The sequence below is a fragment of the Podarcis pityusensis genome (assembly GCF_964106645.2).
Source record: "Podarcis pityusensis genome assembly, chromosome: 4".
Classification (NCBI taxonomy): domain Eukaryota; kingdom Metazoa; phylum Chordata; class Lepidosauria; order Squamata; family Lacertidae; genus Podarcis; species Podarcis pityusensis.
Genome location: NC_138027.1, coordinates 63,561,847 through 63,589,761, shown reverse-complemented (window position 1 = coordinate 63,589,761; position 27,915 = coordinate 63,561,847). Strand labels below are relative to the sequence as shown.

General features: G+C 40.4%; 1 long non-coding RNA gene across 3 annotated transcripts in view; it reads left to right on the top strand.

Annotated features, from left to right (window-relative positions):
- LOC308476085 overlaps positions 1 to 27,915 on the top strand; it is a 573,910-nt gene that overhangs the window by 319,752 nt on the left and 226,243 nt on the right. For all 3 annotated transcript variants that reach the window (XR_013985691.1, XR_013985692.1, XR_013985693.1), the window contains exons 5-6: positions 1,888 to 2,046; positions 2,766 to 2,911. This is a non-coding gene — a long non-coding RNA (uncharacterized lncRNA). The remainder of the gene's footprint in view (positions 1 to 1,887; positions 2,047 to 2,765; positions 2,912 to 27,915) is intronic.

The following is a 27,915-nucleotide window of genomic DNA, read 5'->3' as shown; positions in this document are numbered from 1 at the left end:
TTCTAACAGATCACACCACATTGCTCACTCGGAAACTATAAAGCCACAGGTAATACCATGCCAAAGGTAGTTGTACAACACACTGCTAAGGCAATACATAGCTATAATGCTTAAGCAGTGATACATCCTTTCTGTAGGATTCTACTGAGTGCCTTGAACATTCTATTGCCCTAGGCAATAAAAATTGGATTTCACCCATCACCTGCTTAAGCTGTCATAGTAATCTTTACTCAAATGTGAAATATTCCAAGTCTCTATTTCACTCCCCTTCAGGGTATTAAAATATGTTTTCTCTGCACCCACTTTGCAGTGATGTTAATATACTTCCTATTTTGGTAAGCCAATTGAAACAGGGAAATAAGAGATTTATTATTAAAATTATGTAAGTTCATAAAGCTGTTTCAGAGTTGCTGTCAGTACATTTCCCCTTCCTGCTTCCCCTCCCCCAAATATATATCTTAAGGACTTTGTTTTAAATGGCTTCCAGATATCATTAAAGAAGTATACAGTGGTACCTCGGGTTACATACGCTTCAGGTTACAGACTCTGCTAACCCATAAATAGTACCTCGGGTTAAGAACTTTGCTTCAGGATGAGAACAGAAATTGTGCTCCAGCCGCACAGCAGCAGCGGGAGGCCCCATTAGCTAAAGTGGTGCTTCAGGTTAAGAACAGTTTCAGGTTAAGAACGGACCTCCAGAACGAATTAAGTACTTAACCCGAGGTACCACTGTACATGGATTAGTTTCAGTGCTGAGCTAGTAGCTTCCAGGTGGTTCTCTCTACCTCCAAAAGTGGGTTTTGATAGTAAAATAGATGCATACATAGCAATCTATTAAGTCCTCCAATTAGAAAAATAATAAAGGGGCCATGAGCACCAGTTAGTCCAAACCCCTGCAATGTAGGAATCTTTTGCCCAACGTGGGGCTTAAACCTCCTGCCTCTTCATATCCTGTTCTTTGGTCTGCCTCTTTTCTCACAAGCTGTCTCCATTTCCTCTTCTTTGATTTAGTGGCCTAACTCTGTCTTAAAACAAAAGAGCTACATAAAAAGTGTGCGTAAAAAGTAACCCAGAAGGTCTTCAGACTCCATTGTGACATGGCAAGTTTGAGGTTATGAGGAGAGGAGTTATCCATTTAATCGAGGTAGATATGAAAACTGTGACATACCCACACAGCATCCTAGGCCTCAAAGTCTTTCTTTCTTTTCTTTTATTTACTTCAGATGACAGCTTGACACACACAGAGAGATGCATACACAAAGCAGCTCACTCCATGGAAGTGAATGAAGGGTAGTTGGAAGCAAAACACACCCAAATGGAGAGCAAGACAAATGACACATTGTGCACTTGAGTGGAGGGAAGTGCACAGCTTCAAAGAATGATAGACAGGCATCAGAGGAAAGTGCTGAAATACGGGTTCTTCTGAGAAGAGATAATTTTATTGTACTTGAGCATTATCTTAGAGATGTATGAACTCATCCCTAGAGCTTCAGACTCTGTAATATCTTCAAACCTTGTCTTCTTCCAAAAGTTCAATGTGTCAACAACACTAAGCCAAACTTTCCTTTCGCATCATGACACTTGATGCGTGGTAAATCACTGCTGATGGAAAGAAAGAACAAGGCTTCCTTCATAGTAAAAAAACTCTCTTTATAGAATTTCCTTATCTCTAAACACATCACACACACACACAAAAATCTACTTTGCTGTCAGGATCTTTCCCTGACTTGTTATTAGACCTACTGTTATATGAGATATATGAATTTCAAAGGCAATTTCTTCTGAGAGCTCTACAAGATGACTAGTTTGATTCTTGGAAGGAAGTTCTACATAGATTTCAAATATCTGTGATGGGCTGTAACAAGCATTATAAATTATTTGTTACAGGAGAGTCAAATTTCATTCAATTTACTTGAAGAGGGAGTTACGAAGAGATCTCCCCACTCCTTTTCCTCAGTGTTTTGTGGTCAACTACAAACATGTTTCTTTTTCTAGTCAGCATTTCTTAAAAATACAACATGTGGTGCAAGAAGACATTTTGCAGCAGTAAGTGTTAAATAGACCTCTACAGTAGCTCAATAATGTATACTGTATATTCATGTACGAAGAATTCATTTTGGGTTGACACCAAAAGTAATAATAGGCATATATTTCTTGTTGGAGGCCAAGGTTACCTTGTTGGCTAGGAGTACCTTTTACCAGCTTCAGTTGGTAAGACAGCTATAGCCATTTCCATATATGATAGCTTGACCATTGTCATCCTGTGCTGGTTACGTCCAAATTAGATTACTGCACTGCACTTTATGCAGTACTGCTCTTGAAGCTAGCCCAAAGCTGCGGCCAGTACAAAATGTGGAGGCTTGACTGCTCACTGGAGCAGAATATCATCATCACAATTATGCCACTGCTGAAAGAATTTCACTGGTTGCCAATTAGCTACCGGGCCAGGCTCTGTGTTCTAGTATTGGTGTACAAAGCCATATACAGCTTGGGAGCAGGGTACCTAAAAGATTCTCAGAAGAATAGAGGGCTGCTTTTTGTAAACCTGAAAGTGACAGGTGCCCCACCCATTTCCCATCAGCAGTCCTGTTCCCTTTGCCATTAAAAAAACACCTGAATTATTTTTAAGAATAAGGTGAAATGTTTTCAGTTTCTTTATTGATGGCATCCATTTATAACGCCAATTTTTGACTGTGTATTTCACATCAGAAATGCATGTAACTAAGTACATTTAAGGCAGGGGTAATCAATGTGTTTCTTCCCAGATGTTGGACTTCAATTTACCGGCCACGGTCAACACGATAGTTGTACTTCAACAGATGATAATTCAAATTCCAACTCTTCCAATTTCTGAAAGTTAGCATCACTAACTCTGAGAGAGGAAAGGAAGCTTCCGCCAAGCTACTATGAAGTAAGCAAATAGCCTTCTGCTGCTCCTGTAGTGAGCCAGTGAATAATGTGAGCAAGCATCTTCTCACCCAACACTTTTAGTTAGAATTCTATCAACCATTCAGAAAAGTGGTAGCTAATGTGATGCCTCTTGATGCTGTTCAGTAATACTTGGACACTGGCCTTGCTGGCTGGTGCTGATGGGAGTGAAAGTCTGTCAATGTTTGGAGGGCACCATGTTGGCTACCCCATTCTACCCCATTCTGGCGAATCTCCAAAGGCAGATAATCTGTTCCTATGGAGCAGCCTCCAAAACACTGAAATGCATGTTTGCATCAAGTAGACTTCACATGTAGATTTAAACTCATAAATTGATAAGAGGATTGATAAAGCAAAAGGAGTGCAGGAGAAGATGCAAAGGGGGCAGGAAGATACATCTTGTACATATCTATCTGTATCCAGGTAGGTAGCCGTGTTGGTCTGACACAGTTGAAATATATATTGCATGATTTTCCTCCAGTCATCTAAATGTGAGGCAATACAGAATATAAGGGAGAACCTATACATGACAGTTCATAGACTCATTTGGCTCTCAGTATCTTCCTGCACACCCATTACTCCACCACGTGTTTTTAAATTAAATGTATTTTTTTCAAGCTTGCTAAAAGCTGCCGCAGTTAAAGATATGACCCTACTAAAATGGAAATGTTCAAGTAGGCAAGGTTCTCTCATTAGAGTCTGGCTCTTAGTGTGCTTCGTGTTGCTGACAGCATGGCATATATAAGGTGCTCTTCCATGTAGAAGAGGGTCTTTGGAGACTTCATGTCATGAGCTATGGAGGGGATTTCAATGATGTTTCTTGTAGTTCGGAAGCAAGCTCTGCTTCTCCTTTTTTTTTAATCACAGAGATAATTGCAATGGGTTATCTGAGTTCAAACGTTTGAAAAGAGTGTCAGAGGATCATGTTTTCAACTCCCTAGAGAAGAAAATCTAACCAAGGGCAAAATTATTTTACAAACTGAAGTTTTTGCATATGTTCTAGGAGTCTCTGGAAAAGGATTGATTGATAGTTGACTATATGTCTGGAAAAAATTGTGTGATGGTGATACATAAAGCTGAAAATTAGTGGTATATGCTGTCTATAATGTCTCGTCTTCTGCGGGCATTATGGTATTGAAGTAAAACAACAAAAAATCAAATCATGATTGACATATTGCTTAATGTGTTTTCAGTCTTTTACCTTGAGGCTTGTTATCCTGAAGGGCAAGAGCGCATTGTGTTTCTGTAGATGATAAACAATGTCATTGTTTCCATCTTACTATCTTTTGCCATGTATTTGGCATTTTTAATCAGCAGACTGGTTTCTGCTGGTTAACTCTCAGAAAGATTCAGTGAAATAGGTCACTCTCATTTCCAGGTTATGGATGGGAAATGTGGACAAAAAGATAATGAACTTGGCAGATGTTAAACTTTATCTCCCCAAAATAGCTATCAGGTAAAGTTTACTGATCCCCGAATCACAATCCTGCCACAGATAAAAATCATGTCTTCATGCAGAAACTAGTATTGGGTTAGGATGATGATGAATATTATTATTTAATGGTTTAGATTAAAATAGTCATTGTCTTTCACAAACATTTTCAGCAGGGTTAAAATGTCTCCCTCTTTCCAGAAGTGGCTATCCATGTGGGCTGCTGTTGGTACAGTGCAAATGCAACAGCAGGAATGCCAAATGGGCTAGGCTGGTGTGTTTGCAGTGCACTGTGTTCCCTCTCCCCCTGGTAGTAAGCAACAGTGGCCGAATTGTCACAAAGCTGCATCACACCTTATAAGTCCCTTCCACTTCTTTCAGTGATTTCTTGATGCCAGAGGGCTATTAAAGTACAGTTCAAATTCAAAAGTGTTTATGTATTATAAGGAAGCATTGCCTTCACTCTTTTACTTTATTTGCCTTCTGTGATGTCATCACACAGACAAATCTGAGTTGATATAGAAGATCATACACCATCCTCTTCAATATACGATCCCTGATTGTTTGGGATCATTGATGTGTCTGATCCAGAGGCATTGCTCTCAAGTCTGAATTAGCTTTGCTTGCCCTCACTTTGTGACATGAACAACATCTGATTGGCTGCAGGGTGCAATTACTGTATATCATGCCGATCTCCATTGTTTGTAATGAGAAATGCAACTAATCCACAAAGGGTCACATTGGTGATAAGCAGTGCATAAAAGGAAACAAATTCCAACAAACTGAGGGTGTGATAAAAAGATTGGGATAAAAAAAAAGTTGTAAATTATTATAAATACATCCCATACATATATAGAATAATATAATGGCATCTAGTAACAATTAGAAACAAACAATGCATATCCGTTTATATTCCAAAGAGAAGAACAGAAACACAAAAAGTGTTGGTAAAAGTGACACATTTACACTCATATCTTACAGTTTCAGTTTGAGTTATTAAGCTAACTTTTCACATTTTGACCAAGCTCTTGATGTAAAACTTTAATTTTTCATTTAATAAGTTGCAAACACAAGCATTGCACCCCCCCATTTAATTACGCAGGTACAAGTCCTTTTGATTTCAATGTACCTTGCTGCCACATAATGTTTTTAGGATTAGGCTTTTTGCCTATTGATGCAATAGAGATGTATGACTACCTATATATATCTTCTATTCAAAGAAGCTCATTCTTCTCTGTAAAAAAATAAGTTAATTTAAGTGAAGCCTTGAGAACAATCATTAGTACAGCAGTAGCACATCTATTTTGCATTTGCCCGAACTCAAATAGCTTAATGTTATAATAAAATTAAGAAGCTAATGTGTATCTGCGTGTGTTTGAACATCAGTCTCTTTATTTTATTATAACATTAAGCTGTTTAGAGTTGAAAACAAAGCCCACAATCCAGAAAAGATGTGACACTGCAGTAACACATTGTAATGTAATATATTTTAATCACTATGTGGTTGTGTTATCTGTCTACCTACCTACAATCTATCTATCTAGGCATCTACCCATCCATCTTCTTTAGGAGTAGTTGTTAATGTCATTATACTGATAAGAAGTATAAAAGATTCATGAGTTATGAATCATCTTTGATTATTGGGATGAAACACCTGATAATACCCTTTAATACTGGATTGCTTTCCTTTGGCCAGTTATGGTATTCACAAGTTCCTTGAGATTCCTATTTAATTATTCTTCCTACATGATTACTTGTTCAGGAGCAGTATAGTGGAGATAATCATGTCTGTGGGAACTGATTGAGAAGACAGATGAATAGATGGATAATAATAGAAGAAGAAGAAGAAGCGAGATCTCAAGCTTGAAGGGCAAATTGGGGGTTGATTCCCCATGGAGCTTCCACTCTGAGCTCCTGTGTGGAAGTAATTCCTTCAGGAAGAGGCGCTTGCAGTTGGTGCTGAATTTATGCCAGCTGCAAGCCCGGCTTTTAGCAGGAATCTTTGCAGTTGTGGCTTGAATTCAAGATGTGGTTGCAAAAAATCATCCTTTGCAGTGCTGACTTAAATTAAAACTGCAAGGAGCAAATTTAGACTGAAATTTAAGTGACATGATATCTAGCGACTGACAGGTGAATGAGCCTATCCATCTGTAAAAAGTGGCCAATGGAAGGCAGGACATATCTGCTTAGCAGGATAGGTGTGTCTTGTTTTTTGGTGTTTTAATGCTGTTTTTGTTTGTTTGGATTGTGGATATTGTAGATTATAAACATGTAACATAATAAATGTAATAGAAATCTACTCCAGAGCTTTCCAAACTGTGTGTCGCAACATGTTAGTGTGTTGGCTGCAGTGCGTAGGTGTGTCGCATGAACGCTCCCAGCGCGCCTCCTGGGGCTGGAAAAAGTTAAGTTTAACCTCCAGTTTACTAGCAAAACTGAATTACTGTGTCGTGAAATAATGCATGTGTAAAAAGTGTGTTACCAACAAGAAAAGTTTGGAAAGCTCCATCTTCCATCAGTACCAGGATGGAGTATGACATAAAAGAAATTAACAGCAATCCAGTCAATAAAACAGTAAACAAATTCATGAAAATACAGGAGGCAGTAAAAAACAGTAGCTAAACTGAGAAGCCTAAAACAGTTGCCCATTAAAAAGAACCTAAAATGCTTGAGTAAACACAAATGCCTTCAACTGGTGCTGAAATGACAGCAATGTCATGCTTCATATATCAAAACTTTGGGAAACCCTTGTACTAGATGACACTACTTCTAAGGATGCTATGTGAATAGATGTGTGGCAAATTTATTTGTATAAAGTTCTTTTAACCCAGCTCTTCAGCCAGAAAGGATCTCAGTAGTCATTGCCCTCAAGTTTATAATCTAAAAGAGACAGCATAACTGGAATGGAGAGCCCCTAAATTTACAGTTCTTATAAAGCCCAGGTGGGATTGAAGCAATTCATGTAGCCTGCTGGAATGGCTGCTGCTGGCTAACAGTTGGGGGAGGCCAGAACGGCAGCTGGTCTTTCAACAGAATCGCTCTGCTTCTTGGGCTCTGCTCAGTCGCCTACTGGAATGGATGTCACCAAGTGGTGGTAGAGGAAGGGCCAAAGGCAGCTGGTCTCTCACCAGAGCCAATGCATTAGCCTTGCTTCCCTTCATAGCTTCCTTATGGTGATGGGCGTTTTCGCCTCAAAATATTAAAATTCACAGTATCAAAATGGCATAGTTTTGCTTCTTTGCCACAAATGCATTAAATTGAAGTTGCAATGGCTCTTAGTCACATCTTAAAGCAGCACATTTAGAATCAAATAAATAAATGACCCTTCAGCAATGTCCATTATACAGCTTTCAGAATTATCCAGACAAGACTGACAGCAAGTTTTTTTAAAAAAATAGGGTATGGAACCATTTGAAAAATAAATAAAAGATGTACACAAAGAAGTAATAAATCAAGAGTCTTTGATTGCACAGTCCTAGGAGCTTTTAAATATGCTTCAATCTCTGAATTATTAATCAAGCAGGATGGGATCCTCTGGGATTAGTTACATAACAACATTTTTAATTATGATTTTATTAGTTTAACTAAACTCTGGTGGTTCTATGCATCCAAGATTTCATTTCTCAGCTTTATTTGTGACAGGACCTAGATGTGACATGTCTCCTACATTCCATAGGTGAACGATGCTAAGAATGTGAGAGAATGAGTATGAGAGAGGGAATTTCAGAGTGCTAAACAAAAATGATTTGTGAGGAATTCTGTTTCCTCACTGCCCTGGCAAAATTTTATTCAGTTTAATGGTTCAAGAGCCTTTGATATTATGCTGAACAATGGGCTTGTGATACAGCTCTGACAAGTGTGATGGAAGGGCTAGCGAGAAGCCTCCTCATATATGAATGTCTGAGCAGTTGAACATTTTGCTAACAAAATCTGCAGAGCAAAACAATGACTGTTTAACATTTCCTTAAGATCAGTACCAATCTGTATTAGATGAATACTGGCATGAGAGACCATGGCAACATTTGTACCATACATTTAAAGCACTCTGATGCCACCTTAACCAGTTATTGCTTCCACCAGAGTGGTCTAACAATCATTCCCTCTTCACAGGGGACATTTCCTCTTAGGATTTATATGCTAAACTTTTTGAGCATACTTCACTGAAGACCTTATCAGAGCTACAGTTGGGTCTTTGGGTTGCTTTACTGAAGTTTTATGTGGTTATGATGGGATCCTGTAACACACTTCAAAAGATGTTTTATTCAATTCTGAAATTGTGTGCATTAAACTAAACAAGGAGGGGCTTAATTTATTTATTATGCAACAAGAGGCTTTTAATATGATATTCATCAGCTGGTTCATCTAAGGGCTTAGTTGGTAGTTTACGTAACTCGGGATCGCGGAATGGAGACAGGATATATAAATCATTTATCACTGGACCTAGAAAAAGGCATTTCCTATTGTGAACAGATAATGCAAAGTTACAAAAAAAAAAAGCCATATGAAGACCAGTGTCTGCTTCCTATTGTCACCAAACACTGCATGCAAAATTACTTTTTCTGTAATTGCTTATGATTTTATCCTCGTTCTTCCCTATATGGGAGCCCCTTTCAGCATATGACATAAAGAAACAGCTGTACAGGCCTGGAGTTTGCACTTATTAAATTACAACAAAGCTTCTAATATTGTTTCAGACTGTGCCACACTAATTAGACCTAGGAGCAAAGGAAAGAAAGTTATACCCCTTATCCATCATTATGCTACTTCCCTTATATTAAAACACAACACGGTATTGCATTAAAAAAAACCTGCAGGAAAACAAACGAACAAACAAAAACAAAACAGAAGCAATAAAGCTCAAAGCAGCCTGACCTTTCCTTCCTACTGTGTCTGAGAATGTCAGGAAATATGGTAATATGTATTGTATATTCGTTTGGAGCAGCCAAGTCCACAAAATATGCTGTTTAAACAGTGCCAGAACCAGTCCTGGATTTACGTATATGCTAAACAAGCTATAGCTTAGGGCCCCACTCTCTTGGGGCCCCCAAAAAAATTTAAAGGGAAAAAACAGCTGGATGTACATTTCCAAAATATAAGATAAAAAAATTAAATAAAACCTACATACAGCAACAGTATGTATTAATAATTATTTCACTATTAATATACTTCTTAATCGTATTTCAGTTCAACAATTACTTTGATAAAATACATATTTTGTTATGTGCAAATAGATACCTATTTGTTGTTGTTTAGTTGTGTCCGACTCTTCGTGACCCCATGGACCAGAGCACGCCAGGCACTCCTGTCTTCCACTGCCTCCTGCAGTTTGGTCAAACTCATGCTGGTAGCTTTGAGAACACTATCCAACCATCTCATCCTCTGCCATCCCCTTCTCCTTGTGCCCTCCATCTTTCCCAACATCAGGGTCTTTTCCAGGGAGTCTTCTCTTCTCATGAGGTGGCCAAAGTATTGGAGCCTCAGCTTCAGGATCTGTCCTTCCAGTGAGCACTCAGGACTGATTTCCTTCAGAATGGATAGGTTTGATCTTCTTGCAGTCCATGGGATTCTCAAGAGTCTCCTCCAGCACCATACCTATTAGGTCCATAAATTACCGTATAGCATATATTCAACACAAAAAACAGCAGCAATTTGTTGTTGACAAAGGACAGCTGGACATATAAAGGGCCCCATTACCTTCAGGGCCTCATCAAACCTAAATCCGGCCTGTTATGTACTAAGCTTGGATCCTATAACAATAGGCAGGTAGGATCCTAGAATGCAACAACAGATTGCAGGAGAAGACCAATCAGGCTCCAGAAGGAAGTTAATCAGCCTATTAGGCTGGTAGGATCGTAGAATGCAACAACTGATTGGCCTGCAGGAGAAGACCAATCAGACTCCAGGAGGGAAGTAGAATCAGCCAATCAGACGGGACTCATTGTGTAAATAATATATATAAAAGATTGAGGTTTGAGGGAAATTTAATCCCTGTTTTACAAGCTGCAATAAAGAGCATGAAATCACTGCAGTACTCCAAGTATATTTCACGGCCCTAACCAGAACTTCAGTAATATAAATGAGTATGTATGCAGGGGCAGATTTAGGGGAGACTGAGCAATTCGGTCTCACTGAGTGTTGAGCCTTGGGGGTGCAGCAGGAGGCGCCTCAACTATGAGGTAAACGGATGGCGAGAGGTACAAGGGTGCTGCTGAAATTTGAGATCCCAAGGTCCACCACTGGTATATGATTCCCTGCTTCACTTAAAGCTTTTTGCTGGTGGGCAGGCCAAACTACATGTTATATTAAATGCATCATAGCATTTCTATTTACCATTAATGAAAAATAGAAGTGACTGCTGAGAAGACCTCTGATCCAGATTGAGTCTGTGAGATGTGGGGCTGACATGTGCTATGGTCCTGATCCAGATTAGGTTGCCTGCAGTGGCAATTGCTGTTTAAAACTGCACTTGCCTTAACTACTAAACTGCAGTTGACATAATGCAGTCTGGGCTGGAGTGGTGCACACATAATTAGCCCACATCTTGGTTGTTGCAACTTACTATCTCCAGTACTCTGATATAACAAACAGAATTTCCTGCCTTCTTCCCCCATCCTTATTTTTATCCCATCCCCTCACACTCCAAACTCTGTTTTAAGAGCTGTTTGTCAGAGACATCAGAGCGGGCAGCAGAGGGGCAGGGTGGTAAGCCAAAGTGTGCAATATGATACAATACACTGAGTAGAAATAAGTTTAATTCTATAATTCTTGTGCCCACAATATGATAAATTCATTATTGTTATATGGATGTTATTGTTATGTGGATCAGTCAATTGACCAATGCATTAATCCTAACCATCAATTTAGCTTTGATTCTTATATTTAACAGTTCTGCACTTAGTTCCCATTGAACATGCAGCATCTTTGGTCCCCATGCCAGTAAGCCTTTGGGGTTAATGAGACAACAATTGCTCAAGAAAGATCTCTTGATCTGGTTAACTGAGAGAAGTTATCCCTCATCTGGGAATTCCCAAGCCGGCAGAAATTCACTAGCAACAGGCACAGATGATGGGGCCAACTTTCAGGAAACATTTACGATCATTTCAACTTGGCTTGTTCCTATATGCACAGGCAATATGCTATTTCATTTTACTTTTGTGCTGCCATTGGCCATGAGCATCAATGAGCCATGCCTTAAATTCTGGCTCATTTCTCTTGCTTCTGGCAAACAAGATGCAGCCATTACAATGTGTAAATTAAATCCTCTGCTTGAAAGTAAGAAATATATTGTCCATGTTCATATAAACCTTTTAAGAAAATATTGTCTAGCAGTTGCTAGAATCAGATTTTTATGAGTCTAAAGCAGGCCTGCACAACATAATGCCCATAAGCTGATTGAAGCTCCCTGCCTGTATATTTGCAGTCCTCTGGGAGTGTTTTGAACACAGTATTTCCTCCACTGCTTTGTTGAAGCGTGTGTGAGGCCCACTGAAGTCCATTAAAAGTTGATGCTGGGGTGGGAAATGCCTGCATCATTACATCTTTGTGGTTCCTTCTCTCTCTGGATTCAGAAGTGTATCATGGAATTTGTACCAGATTTTCCAGTCTGTTGCAACCAGCCACCAATAGGACTATGCTATCTAGAATCATAGAGGTGAAAGAATCCTTAGAGGGCATCTAGTTCAACTTCTCCTTAATGCAGGATTTGTAATGCAGGATGCCAGCAGACAGCCTCTCTGGCAAGTGGATCATCCAGTCTTTGCTATATGAGACTTCACTAGTATGAATTACTGGGAAAGTAAAAGTCAGCATAACTTCTGCAGTCATAAGTTGTGTCTCATTAACATTTTAAAGTTCCTTGAAAGTGTCAACAAGTATAAAGGTGATCTGGTCAACATTGCTTATATAAACCTTAATATAAACCTTTACGTAAAGTCCCTCACCAAAGACTCCTTAGTCATCAGAACAGCAAGGAGCAAAGGGTAGGAATAAATAAACAGTCCTCGCAATGGAGTGATTTTGAAAATGGGGTCCCCCGCAAAGATCAGTACTGTGACATTGTGTTTTTTTTTAATTGTGCATTATTGATCTAGAGTTATGGTAGCCTCAGGTAGCCAAGTTTTTTGATGACACCAAGTTCTGAGTGGTTAAAACAAAAAGGGATTGTGAGAAGCTCCCTTTCCAAACTGCCACTCAAAAGTGAATGAACGGGGTTTAAAATAGCAAATGTGATTAAACATAAAGCTAGTATACAGTGATGCACTTTGGGGCAACCTTCTGCCCCCACCAGTTTCACAATACACTAATGGGGTCTGAAATGGAAGTGACTGACTGGTAATAAGACCAGGGGTCATAGTGGGTATCTTCGTAATGTTGAGCCAGGTGTAAGAAAGGCAAATTTGACATTAGGGATATTTAGGAAAGGGGTTGAAAATAAAACTGCCAATATCATAATACTGTTAAAAAAATTTATGGTGAAACCACACATTGAATACTGTCTACAGTTCTGGTCACCTCATCTCAAAAAGTCCCTGATGATGCATAAGTAACTTGGGCATTGGTGTTCAAGATAAGATGTAGTCTGATGCAGTCAAAAAGAGACCTGCTCAGAACCACTGAATTCTATATATATATATGAATCTATTTTAAATGGATTTCTTCTCCATTCTGAGTGATAGGTTTTATCTAGCAGTTGCAGCAAAGATTATTTGAAAATTTGTATTGATGTCAAATTCCAAATTTCATGAGTCTTAGCATAAAATACAATTATGGAAATATATTTAGAGGTGGTCCTCTGGACCTTAGTGAATTTTCTCTGACTCATCTGAGCTATGTAATAGAAGGTCCAAATAAATTTTCAAATATATGTATACATGAAGTTGAAATATAGATTTCTTTCAGAAGTTCACTGTTTTAATTTTTGCACTAAGCTCTTATGCTATCATGGTCTCTGGCAACAGTAAACCCTTTTTCTCTTGGAGACCTGGCAGATATCTTTTAGAGTCTCTCTCATTTTGCCCAGGGTAGTGGTTACCCAAATCCCCTCTCTCAAACCACTTAATGATTTTTCTTCCTGTTGTAGCGATGAATGAATAACGGGATAACTGGTGGTCTGCAGACCACAGTTTTGGAACTCCTGCCCCAGGACATGTCCCTGAGTCTCAGAACTGAGGCACAGATTACCCTGTGAGGCAGATTATTCTTGAAGCAACACATACATGAAGCACATACTTGAGGAAAAGATGTTTCATTACATTTTAAGATTAATTGTCCTCAGTTAATTTGGATGTGTAGCCTTTGTAAAAACCAACTTGTCAACACGTTTCTCAGCTTCTGGGGTTTCAGAAGCTAATTAATTGACTTCAGAAATGTTCCCCAAGGTGGATGACGACAGATTCACAGGGGAAATCAAACTCAATGCCAAATAAAATAAAATTAAACAGAGAATATTTGCCAAACTCTAATTCAGGGTGTGAATGTAGTAACCTTCTTTATGTTCAATGGTATTTTCCCCATGAGACATCTCTGTTGCAACTTTTGAAACAAGAAAAAAAAACACCAAACCTGCAGTATGAAAAGGGGTACTGGAATCTGTCCACCAGAAACTGCAAATTGAGAATATCAACTAACTCATTCCACTGGGAGCAGAACAGGCTAACTCAAACACACTGCCCTGCTTAATGTTTTCAATGTGGAATCAATACACTTCTCATATTAGCCATGTTTCAGGGGCTAATTCTAGACTTCACAGTATGTGTGCATTATATTGACTGCATCAGTACAATGAATATACAGCACATTTTGAGGCAGGATGTGTGTGTGTGTGTGTGTGTGTGTGTGTGTGTGTGTGTAGATGGCTGTTTTCAGATAGGTTTGACCAATGGGTGTTGCGGAAGCCATTTTAACAGAATGAGAGAAAAAATCCCTGAATGGAAAGAGCTATTGAAACTTCAGACAGATGTTCTGAATATGGGAAGATATAGGTATTTGTATAAATACGCCCAGATTGTTCTGGCCTCAGTGTACTTTAGATTGTATGTCTATCCAGTTGGCTAAACTCACATCCAAGCCATACTTTCATGTAAAGAAATCTCTAATTTTATTAACTTGAACACAACTAGTTAGATATAGAAGAAAAGTTGGCTCTTACTGAGGTAAAATCAATGCCACAGATGAGGTTAAAAAAGAATTCCAGGCTCTCCAGGCTGCAACTCAGAAGTGGCAGGGAACAATGCCAGAGGAAGGTTTTTATTCTGTGAAGAGCTGGTGTAAACAAGATTAGTTATACTACCTAGGAATGACCAGTCAAGGCATGATATTGCATTCTAAAGCTTGATCAGCTGCTAACAGATCAACAAGGTGAAAATTAAAGCAGCTTTCAATGCAGAGACTAGAAGGAAACAGACACAGCGCATACTTAGTCATCAATAATTTTATGGTAGGGATACCCTGAGAAGGTAGTGGGAGGTGGTGGGACTCTCAGATCAGATTGGCAACAAGTCCCAATGCCACAAACGCTTCTTCACTAGTCTTTTCCCTGTGGGCAGCAGATGATTCTACATAGGCCAAATCTGGCCTTGGGGCAATTATTATTATTATTATTATTATTATTATTATTATTATGCCACCTATCTGACTGGGTTGCTCCAGCGACTCTTGGCAGCTTCCAACAAATTGTAAAACCACGGTAAAACATCAAACATTAAAAGCTTTCCTATACACGGCTGCCTTCAGAGGCCTTCTAAAAGCCAGATAGTTGTTTATTTCCTTGACATCTGACAAGGGAACATTCCACAGGGTGGGCACAACTACCGTGAAGGCCCTCTGCCTGGTTCCCTGTAACCTCACTTCTCACAATGAGGGAACCGTCAGAAGGCCCTCGGAGATGCATCTTAGTCTAGGCTAAACAATGGGGGTGAATATGCTCTAGATGTTTGCAGGAAAAAGCCAGAGATTGAGAAAAGTATATTAGATACATCCAACATTTAAAAGTACCCGCTTGCCTGTACATTCTGGAAACTGATGCCAGTGCATGTACAGGATGCCTGCTTTGGGGTCACCACTCTATGATAGTCTGTAGGGTGCAGTGCCACGAGTTGAATTTCCCCAAGTGACCTAAGTGTTCTATGCAGGGACAGGCAGTCTTTCATGTAACCTGGTCCCAAATTATTCAGGGTTTATATGTTAACGACAAGACCTTCGACATGGCCTGACAACTGATTGGTAGCCAGTGCAGTTCCCTCAGCACAGCTGTAAGATGCACACATCCAGACCCTTGACAAGCTGTAGACAGTGGGAATGAAGAAAAGCCATGGTGATTTCCAACTTCACCGAGAAAGGGATATTTATTTTGCTCCCCAAACTTGTGGAAGCTTGTCTTAGGCCTGCCTTTATTTGATATATGTTTGAGTAAGTATGTTCTTTGCTTGCGTAGGCTTCCTTTTATATATCACACTATTTTTCCTGTTCTGGGGAAGGCTAGGAATAGTATTTCAAATCTGGTTTTCTTGAGCTACATGATGGAAGAACCATTTAGTGATATATGAAGAAGAATTAGGAATTAGTAAAGGAACTGATTGGCTTTCAGATTGCGTACACTACTACAAGTAATGCTGAAATATTAGCTCACTTGGTAAAGGCAAGGAAATGTATAAACCAATTGGTATCAGAAATTAAACAATACTATGCAGAAGATCAGAATCTCTCATTAAACTGGCTGACAGTAGAATACTTAGGAAGACCAATAAATTAGAACCAGTCTTTGAATTGTTCTGGCAGTGTAGGATACAGATATACCCCCTAGACCCAGAACCTCATTAGAAATGGTAGAGGAAAAAGAAATTAAAAAATCGATTGAATGTTTGCAGACTGTAAGATTTTACAGGTTTCACTCAATATATTAAATCTGGAGACAGAGAAGGATGATCTTTCTATGTATAAATGAGAAAGACTCCAGTGCACAAAATTTAATGCAAGGAAGCTAAAATGAAGTGTCCCACTAACTCAAATATATTAGCGCCTTCATGTCTTGAGATCTGGTGGATGTAGAAGCCTACAAGGCAAGTAATAGGTAAGGATAAAGCACCCCTGGATGGTTAAGTCCAGTCAAAGGCGACTATGGGGTGCGGCGCTCATCTCGCTTTCAGGCCGAGAGAGCCGGCATTGTCCACAGACGGCTGTCCAGGTCATGTGGCCAGCATGACTAAACCACTTTTGGTGCAACGGAACACCATGATGGAAACCAGAGTGCACGGAAATGCCGTTTACCTTCTCGCCACAGCGGTACCTATTTACCAACTTGCACTGGCATGCTTTTGAATTGCTTTCTGGTACTTTCTGCACCAAGAAATGCAAACTGACACCATGTCCATATATTATATATGGAAAGTAATAATTGGAGTAGCCACACTCCACCCCTTCTACTGGTGGGAATATCTATTAACTCCACTCAAGATACTCCCTCCAGCAAAGACTTAGAATATATGAGATAATGCTTAAACTTGCACAAATCTAGAGAACCAAAGACGTATGTGTAAAAGTTAATCATTTGGTATGGATGGGTGAGGATGTTAATTTTGGTAATGCAAATTTATCCTACTGCACACATTTGTGTGTGGTTTTTCCTAACATACAAATTGTTGCAAAGCAATTCCCCATATAGAATGCATTTTTGCACACTATGAATTGCACACTGGTTAATTGCTTCCTATAAACTATCTGAAATGATTTTAAAATGAAAACATGTGTAAAAGAATTCCATATATTAATTCAATTAAAACAATTTTATATAAAAACAAAACAATTTCATGTACATTTTAAGAAAATCAACTCCAATGCAAACACAGACTGGAGTAAAAATCCCCACATAAAAGATTTGTTGAAAAAGGAAGAACAGTTCCAAAATTTTACAGAATGTCCTCATTTTTCTTAACATAACTTTGCTAATGGCTACAGCCATCCTCAGTAGGTTAAGATTTGGCTTGCTTTGGCAAAGTGCTATTTCTACTAGAAGGCAGATCATTTACTATGGGCACAATCCACAGGTAAGTTATCCCGTGTAAGGTAAATGGCACAGTGCCAGAAATGGCCTACATTCTAAGCTTAAGCAGATTTGAGGCCAGTTTAGAAATGAACGGTGGCTTTACTGCTGTTATAGATGAGTCATGTGTAGTTACGAAGTTAATGTGGGTGCTCTAGAAATGAACAATAGTATGTGCAAAAGTAAGTTCAGCATGGAGTAGGCAGAAACATTAAAAACCCACAGATAAACTTCCGTTTCTTTGCTATGTAACTCTGTTTGGCCTGTTTCAGAAGGTAAGCATTTCCTTGCTAGCCACAGAATTGAATACTGTGCAGGTCTTCAAATAACAATAGTTTTGGGTTAAAATAATAGCAACTTAACAATGCTGCGTTATTTTTAATAACCCCAAATGTCATTGAGTACATTTAAGAGTTTTGTTCCAACTCATAAACCATCGTTTAAAAATGCAACATAATAAGAAAAATAACAACAAATATCTCCATGGCAAGGAGTGAATTTTAGATTTAATTATCCACAAACACCAGCTTGTTTTAACATTTTATACACTGAAGGTTAATGGGTAGTTCTTTGCCTATTATCATGCAGAAACACACATTCTCAAAGCAAATATTTGCCTAAGTCAGATTTATGGCATTTATTCTGAAGCAGAGCACTGTGATACCATAGGCAAAATCCCTTTCAACAAGCTCAGAAGAGTTTATTCTTTGCTGAAGTACAGCTGGAAAAATGCTCCAGCAAGGCACGAGGTGGCTAAGTTTGAATCAATCACGCTAATTTGTTTCCGCAGTTTGTGAGGCTATTGCTGTCTTCAATAGCAATTAACATGACATCTGGCAAAGTGTGGGGTTTGAGCATTGATTATTCCAGTGTTGCTCATTAGTAACCATTAATAACAGATGAATAATTCAACCAATTATCAATTAACTCTTGGCTTAGACTTTTTATCCCCTTTGCAAACATGTGACCAACCACAACATTTAACTTGGTTAATATTTGACAGTTCCTCAGCCTGATTTTGTTTTTAATGTTGTTAAACCAATGATGCTTGTAGCTCAGGATGGGGAGGCCCAGCCTTGCAGGGTCTGAATGCAGTGCTCCAGTCCTCTCCATCTGGCCCTCTGGAGTCTCCACATGTCCCTTCTCCCCAGGCTATCTCCCCACTGACTCTGCTGTGCTTTTAGTGATGGGCAAATCTGTCAGTTTCAGTTTTGGAAAGTGTGGATTAAATGTGAACAGAATTGAATTTCCCCATCCCTATCTCCACCCTCGTTACATTTGTTTGCCTGGTTGGAATCTGTTCTTGAATGGTATCCTTGATTATGCCTTTTGCTTACTACTTAAGTAAAGAAGTGTAAGTGTGTGTGTGTGTGTGTGTGTGTGTGTGTCTATGTCTGTGTCTATATGTGTGTATAAAAACCTCTAACTGTAACATGTTTAAAGTGTATTTCTTTATTATTTTATTTAAGACCTTTACATACCACTTAATGATTTGCATTTCTACTAAACCGTGTACATAAATATAATCTACAGAAAATCATATGAAATCGTAAAACCAAACTCTGCCTTCAAATGGAACAAAAAAGTCTGATGTAGCTTCCTGTACAAAGATGAGAGTCACATCAGTTGCTCTGTTCACTTTTGTCCTGGACCATTACTGCCATAGAGGGTCCAGAAGATTGCTCTGGGAGACCAAGGATCAAATCCCCACTCAGCAATGAAGCTCACTGGGTGACCTTGGGCCAGTCACTGTCCCTTGGCCTAACCTACCTCAGGGCTGTTAGGATAAAATGAGGAGGGAAAGAATCATGTCACCACTGCCAGCTCCTTGGAAAAAAGGTGAGATATCAATGTAATAGTGAAAAATAATGTTATTAATAATCATCATCCCGTTCTTTGACTTAAAAGGTTTCCCATAGCTGCTTTAGCTGAACTTCATGTCACAAACTCTCCTGTAACCATACAAGTTATTTGTATCCTTCTGCCTCTTAATGGTTTCTGAATTGTCTTGCAAACTAAATGAAAACAGCAATATAATAGATTGGATCCAGGCTTCACCAGTTCCCCTACAGCTCACAGCACCACCTCTCATATGGTTCTTGAAGGTCCTGCAATGTTCTGGAACAGTGAAGGGGGTAGTGCTAGGAGCTGCAGGAAGATGGGAGCATCCCCTGGTTAAAATTTCAATCAGGAGATATGGATAAGAGCAGCAATTGTCCTTTCCAACTGAACATAGTATTCACAAGGCAGCTAGAATCAGGGTGGAGAACCTTTGACCATGGGCCTAGTTAAGCCTCCTCTGTCTGCCCATTTGGCACTCAAAGCCATTTTGCCCAAGCTTTCTCCATGTGCCCTACACCTGACACCAGGTATGGGACAGGTAAAGATGCAGCTGGGCCAAAAGGAGATTTTCAGGCACTGCAATCAGCTGATTGGTGGCACCAGCTGAGCTTTGGGGCTTGCATAGCCCAGTGTGTGGCAGTTCAGACTTCATTCAAACTCATAAACCCAATTTTCCTGTGGAAAATTGCATCAGATAGCACTATAAGAAGGAATGCATTATGGAGAAAACTATTTGTAAAGTGCAAACACTTGATTTGGCTAAGTTAAAGCAACATCTCCAAAGCAAAGGCATCAAAAGGTAGGAATGCGAGGGGAAATTCCAGACCAGTAGCTATGTTATAGATAATTTACATAAGCTACTTCCAAGGTTAGGTGGTGCTGTTATGAAAACCTTGCATGTGTTTAGACCAACACAAACTGTAAATTGATGTAAATGCATTCCTAATGTGGTAAACCAATCAATACATAATATGCAGATTGGCCCTTTGGTTACTCAGAAAGATTCATGTTGCAAAATAATTTCTTGTGGCATGAGTTTTCCTAAGCTTAAGTGTGTGAAATACATTAGATATGTGCTGGTAATATATATGTGGGCTGATGTACAATGGGAGGCAAAATCAAGGCCATATCATGTTAACAAAATTAGACACACACAGATCAATTCCACCAAAAACATAACACTTTATAACCTATGCTGAGAAGTTTAGATCTTACAAGACACACGCATAAGACTACAGTTACATAGTCGTTATGTAAATATGCAGATCTATGTTTGGGACCCAGTGAAACTAAAACCAAACCCCCCAAACCAAAACCCTCAAGTCATGAGTTCATCTGTTGCAGTTTCCCTTCATTTTATTTCACTACTTCTGTCCAAGAAGAGCATCCCTTCATTGTTAGACTCCTATAGAATTGGCCAAAGGGACATATGTGGTCCCCCCACTGCCCAATATTGTGTGACTGAAGTTTTGAAAACACCCATCTAAATTAGTTTATGTGATGTTTCATGCCTTGAAAATCAAGAAAAGGATATTTTTCCATTGAAGTTACTTCACATTTCAAACATGAAATGATGTATACAGGAAGCTAGGTTGATGGGAAGGGATCTGAAATCATCCACCAAGATGAACTTCATTACAAAGAACAGCAGGCAGCCCTACAGCCAGGAGGTGCAATTCTTTATCCATCTCTTTCTTCAGATTATGCCAATTTGGTTGGAATTCAATGTAATGTTTCTTTGTGCCCTGGACAATATACTGTGATAGACTGGAGAGAAAAGAAAAGCTGAATTGGTTTTTATAATCAAACAGTGTTTTCCCCCCCAATGTACTGTTGTGGAAGTGGAATGTGCTCATGTGAAAATCTATACATACATCAATAGTATCCTCTTATGGAAGGCTTCTCTTTAAAGGCCAAGAAATGTACTTGCTGCCTAAAAACTTTAGAAACTAAAGATACAGTTTTGCACAAAACTTAAGGATGCAACTTTGTAGGTGGCCTCAGCTTCAGTTTCCCATTAGCAAAGAGGAAAATGTGCAAAGGCTTTCCCACCCCAGATGGCCATGCTAATGCTTGTAAGCAAGGGTAGTGCTGTGTGTGTGATGTTCCAAAAGTGCTGTCCCACAGCCACTTTCTGCTAGTTTTTCCAGTAGCGTAGCTAGGCATGGGGGGGGGGGTTTGTAGGGCAGCATAGTGGCTGCTTGGCGTCCGGGGGGTGGGCTGCTGGGTGGCAAGCGAGCTTCGGGGCCGCATGGCAGTCACTGGGCATCTCAGGTGCTGCAGGGGGAGGAGCCATTGCCCGTCCGTCAAAATGCCAGCTCCAGAATTTTGGTGGCTCCCTTAAAAAAACTCAACATCTTTGAATTCTTTAAAAAAAAAAAAAAAAAAAGGCTCAACAACTTTGGTCCACCTCAGGCACCAGCAGGGGTTACTATGCCACTAAGTTTTCCCACTTCATGAGGAGGTCTTATAAGAAAGTCAATGGACAATGCAACTCTATGCATTTTTACTCAATAAGATTTACTCCCATGCAAGCATTCAAGGACACAAGGCTGACTGAACATTTTTGGCCTGTGGTATCTCTGCAACACTGTTAACATTATACCTTTCTCTTTTGTCTCCTCTACTGTTACTAATATTTCCCTTTTTCCAGTCCAGGGGTGGGGGTGGGGTTCTAGAGTAAATGTTCTCGGCATTGTGCAATCGGGACAGATTAGGGATTCTGCTGGTTTACCGCCTGCCTCGCTGCCAAGCAGTCTCCCTGCCTGAGCTGACAGAGCTGGTCTCCAGAGGCAGTGCTGAGGACTCCCAAACTGCTGGTTCTGGGAGACTGCAACATCCATACTGAGGCAGCTGAGGACTTCATGGCTGCCATGATATCCATGGGGTTGCACAAGGCAGGCCACACTCTGGGCCTTATTTTTTCAACTGGGCATTCTTGATGGGGGACACTGAAATCAGTCCCTTGTCATGCTCAGATCACTCCCTGTTCAGTTTTAGGCTGTCAGCACTTTTACCCCTCTGGAGAGGTGGGGGACCTATTAGGAAGGTCCACCCGTGGAGGCTGATAGATCTCTTTCTCCTTTACATCCGCAGGTGAGGCAGTGGAAGTGCTGTTACAACTCTTCCAGCTTGGATGTCAGTGTATTTTCTCCAATTTAATATGCAGAAGGCATAATTTATTATTTCACCTAAGCTTTCACTTCCATCCCCACATTTTCTGTTAGTTTGCAAGTTACAAAATCACCCTTTGGTCTTACCACCAAGTTAGCAGGTATTATGTTTGCTCTTCCTTTTTCTCAGTTTAAGGCTGTCAGTTTGTTAGTCATCTCTGTAATATTTTTTTCATGCAGTGCATAGCTAAAATATGGAACTTGCTCCCACAGGAGGCCATGATGGCCACTAGTTTGGATGGCTTTAAAAGAGGTTTAGACCAATTCATGAAGGACAAGGCTATCAGTGACTACTAGCCACAATGGCTATGTTCTAACTCCACTTTCAGAAGCAGTATGCATCTGAGCACCAGTTGCTAGAAATCACAGGTGGGTTAAGGGCTGTTGTGCTCATGCTCTGTTTGTGGGCTTCCCACCGCCATCTGGTTGACCACTGCAAGAACAGGATACTGGATTAGATGGGCCATTAGCATAATTCAGCAGGCTCATTTTATGTTCCTGCAACACATCCTTTCTTGGGTACTTCCAGGAGGGGGCTGCACTTGCAAACGAATCATTGGCAATATTTTTTGTGCCCCCCCCAAAAAAAATCTTACCAAGTTTATTCTGCCCAAAGGGCAAATCTGGATTACATGTGGAAAGAATACAGGCTGACATTTTGGTGTGAACGTTGTTGTGTGTATGCACTGGTTCCGCAATAAATACACACCTGGAAGTATTGAAACTGGTAATGGGTAGACCTCACGCCCTGGCTCAACTGGGCATTGGGCTTAATTGGGCCCCTTTCTTCCAAATTGGAAAATAGCTTGCTGCATTCCAAATCCAATCTGCACCACAAGTTGGATCCGATTGTGCTCCCAATGACGTCAACCTCTCAGCCTTTGGTTCAGAGGCCACCCTGAGTTCTTTAAACTCTGCACTCCACATAATTGAAGAACTCTTACGTCTAGCTGTAACAATCAAATAAAGTGGTATTTTTGATGTACTATAATATCCAGCACTGAAACCACAACTGTATGGACACTGCACATATTGTAGAAATTGTTACAGTGCTATACCAGGAGAGAGAGGGAGAGCGGGGAGAGACAATTTTTTAAAAATAAATTTTATCCTTTCTTGTTAATTGCCCCAAACTGGACACGTAGGACAATAAATAAACCCAAATAGCTGTTGTTCAAGTCACTGCAATGTCTATTACCGGTAGTTTATTAAAACCCAGCAGTAAGCCACTACCTTTGAGCTTAAGAAGAAAGCTGTTCTATATTTAAACACTATACCAGAACATTCCTGGTATTTTCTGTGCTTAATGTGTGAACTACTTCAAATACCAGAGGAGAGTTCAATACTTCACCGCAGCAACTGCAAATGTTATGTATTGCATTGCCACCTGCTTTGCAGACTCAGGGAAAAAAATCTTAGCATTAAAGATACAATTATAAATATTCCATCTTTCTTCTGTGGAAAATACAACCACTGTAGCTATTTATTGTAAAGTACAGCATAAAGGTTGTTGTAACAACCCTTGTAATATTACTAAACAGAGCTAGTAAATCTCACTTTACGGATTTTTTAACCTAGTGGAAATCCTGTGTGCACCATTTATTAGTGCTGTGCCAAAACACTTTACTGTGCTTTGTAAAACCATTTTCAAAAAAATAAAATAAAAAATAATCAGAAGAGAAATAGGATTTGAAAATTATCAAGCAGAAGGAAATGTGGTTTTGTGTGTGTGCCTTACTTAGCCACAGCAGTGCCACCCATCCCTAACTTGGGCAGCTGCTCCAGAAGGATACCATGGTTGATGGTATTGAAAGCCACTGAGAGGCTGAGGAGAATTAACAAAGACACATTTTCCCGTCTCTCTCCCAACAGAGATCATCATACAGGGCAACCCAAGCAGTTTCTGTGCCAAAACCAGGCCTAATTCTCAACTGAAATGGATCTAGAAAATCAGTTTCCTCCAAGAGCACCTAGATCTGGTCCACAGCCACCTGCTCAGTTAAAGCAATGGTAGCAGCAGCAGGTGCAGAGGTCACAAGACTACTGCTGTTCTTAGCTGCTGGGGCTGGCTTGCCTGATGGTGAGAGGCTCAGCAGGTTCAAGACTAGAAGGGAGGGAGAGTGTAGCTATAGATGGTGAGAGGATTTAAATATTTCCTCCCCCCCCCCCGTTTGCCTTCTTGCCATAAACAGCCATTTGTTCCTGGACCCACACTGTGTTGGCCCCATCTCTGCTTTGTAGCTGGTGCTGCAGTCAGGAGATGTATAATGCATGTAGTTGTTTGTAAAATGTGGTCAACTCCATTTAAAACAAGAATTTAGTCATTTTGTGTTCTTTGTCACTGATGTTGAAAGGGGCCTCTTTTTTTGTCATGAATTTCAGCACCTAATGCAAACATACCCATGAAGTACCTTTGGTGCCATTTTCTCCCTTGTTTTTCTTTTTCTTTATCTCACAGTCGTCCTTAGCCTTACTTTCTCACACTGCTCTTTAATTATGCTAGTTGTGGCAACCCACAAAATTGTGTTGACAGCATCATAATATTGTGTTTGATAGTGTGGTGTCACAGATTTTAATAAACAAAATCATGCTGTTAGCAAAATCACATGAGCTACTACATTCAGTACCATGCCTTTGGTACCTGAGATAGATAGAGATAGATAGATGATAGATAGATAGATAGATAGATAGATAGATAGATAGATAGACCCACACCATTTTTGTAATTGTAAGTTGTTTTAAACAATTTTTAATGTTGTAGTTCAAATTGTAGTAAAGTACCCTTGGACTTTAGGATGGAGGGTGGGCAATAAATGATGGTGATAATAATAATAATAATAATAATAATAATAATAATAATAATACAATCGCACCCTGAGCAAATGAGGCCAAACACTGTGATAACAAAGAAGAAGACATAGGAAATGGCATTAAAGAGGCAACAGAAGCCAGGGAAACTAAAGTATGCCAAACAACAAACAGCGTGAATGTTCAACAAGGTGAATGTTTTTGTGCTAATCTGTTTGGCTGCATCAAATGTGCTACTTTCAAAGCAAATAACAAAATTAGAGAACATTCAGTGCAGCCCTATTTAAATCTAATGAGTTTCTTTCCCCATTATTACCTATTTAAAAGCTAACTGAGGTTATGCACTGTTCGAAATGATCACCTCATTTAACAAAAGTGCTCTGTTCTTATTTTTAAGAAACATTTATGTAGCCAGTATTATCTAACATGCATCTAGCAACTATTAAATTACAAAAATAATATTTTTTACATAAAATAATTTTGTAGCACCTCTGCCCAGGCCTCTGACAGCTCTTCCTGCAATGACATGACTTTCACACCACTGTGTGGAGTTCCCTGTTGTTGTTGTTTAGTCGTTTAGTCGTGTCCGACTCTTCGTGACCCCATGGACCAGAGCACGCCAGGCACTCCTGTCTTCCACTGTCTCTCGCAGTTTAGTCAAACTCATGCTGGTAGCTTTGAGAACACTATCCAACCATCTCGTCCTCTGTCGTCCCCTTCTCCTTGTGCCCTCCATCTTTCCCAACATCAGGGTCTTTTCCAGGGGGTCTTCTCTTCCCATGAGGTAGCCAAAGTACTGGAGCCTCAGCTTCAGGATCTGTCCTTCCAATGAGCACTCAGGGCTGATTTCCTTAAGAATGGATAGGTTTGATCTTCTTGCAGTCCATGGGGTTCTCAAGAGTCTCCTCCAGCACCATAATTCGAAAGCACCAATTCTTCGGCGATCAGCCTTCTTTATGGTCCAGCTCTCACTTCCATACATCACTACTGGGAAAACCATGGCTTTAACTATACGGACCTTTGTTGGCAAGGTGAAGTTCCCTGTACTGTCTGCCAAACATGCTTGTGGGCAGAGGAACCATTGGCAGAGTCCCAGCTGCAGGATTCCTGTTGATGGCACTTGCAATAATCCCTGTGCTGACAGGGTATCTGCCCCGCATTGGGGCTGATTGATTGATAAAGCTGGTCTTGGGCATTTTGGCAAACCACAAAAGCCGCCCCCCTCCCCACCTTGGGAAAGAAGAGGTGACTGGAGATCTACATCATGAACAAGGGGAAATAAAGATCTACATTGGGATCTGCTGCCCCTGTGGATCCTGCCAAATGAGGCAGTGGCCTCACCTTGCCTCTTGGGAAGGCCTGCCCTACTGATTGCTATCCTCCTGGCAAACCCTTCTCTCAGGCCAAGTTTAGGGTTCTTGCCCTCATAGCATCTCCTTTTAAGTGAAATTTCTTTTTTACCTGCTTCAGCAGCCTTGCATTGTTGAAGGATTCTATATGTCAAGGAATGCAGGTTCATCCACAGGTCAGTAAGAATGCTAAGTGCAATCAGCTTCTATTCACAAAACACAACAGAGTTCGTCTAGGCTAATCTGTCCTAGTTGAAGATGTTGCTCAGACTGGCGTGTGGCCACTCCTTCCCTCTCCAGCCTGCTCCTTCTGGACTCCTCCCAAACAACCGTAAACTGTGGCGAAGGCTGGGGGGTGCCCTCTGGGCCTGTCTGGCCTGTTGCTCAGCAAGGTGCAAGGTTGATCTTGGTGTCGGGAGAGCTAGCTGAAGAGGGACTGTGCAGCTGCTGAGAAACTGGAGCAGTGCCTGGTTCTTCTCTTTGTCAGTCCCTGACACCTGAATCCTGTCAAACTTCTTGTCTACTATTCCTTGTTAGTTCACCACTAAGTCACCTCTCACAATTCCATTTTATGCTCCTCTAACCCACCAGTTGTTCCTTTGGACAGGGCTTGCTCAGTCCCTTATGCTTGCTAGCATGTTTGCAAAGCTAAGCAGGGTCTGGTATGGTTCCAAATTGGATGTTGAGATTCCTGCATTGCAGGGGATTGGACTAGATGAGGCCCAGTGTTCCTTCCAACTCTCCAATTCTATGATTCCCTGCTTTTCTCCCCAATTTCAGCTCCCTCCTTGCTGCTCTTGCTTTCTTTCTCTGTCTCAGTGCTAGTTTTCTTGTCTCTCTCCTCCTGCTGCCTTTAATTACATCTCCATCTTTGCCTCTAGCCTCCCCCTCTTTCTCTTCTATTAGCGTTTATCTCTGGCTTTGCTCTGCTTCACTTACACTCCCTTCCGGCAGCATCTCGGCTTCTCTTGCTAGCTCTCCTTGATTGTCCTTCCTGATACCTTTTGCCACTGCTCCACCCACTCTGCCTTTCTTCAGCTGCAGGTTGGGCATTTCTGCAGTTGCTCTGCTCCGCCCCCTTCAGTCTGCCTGGCTCTCCTCCCTGACAGCATGCAAATTGTCTTGATAAATGCATACATCTCTCTCTCTCTCTCTCTCTCTCTCTCTCTCTCTCTCACACACACACACACACACACACACACATTCCTGAAATCCAAGGCAACAAACTACAATGGAGATGGGGGGGGGGACACCAGTGCATCTGGAACAAAAAAAAATTGAAGTGATCTAAATGCCAGTAAACAGAGCATATTTACAGAGAAAAGCTATTTAGAAAGGAGGTAAGTA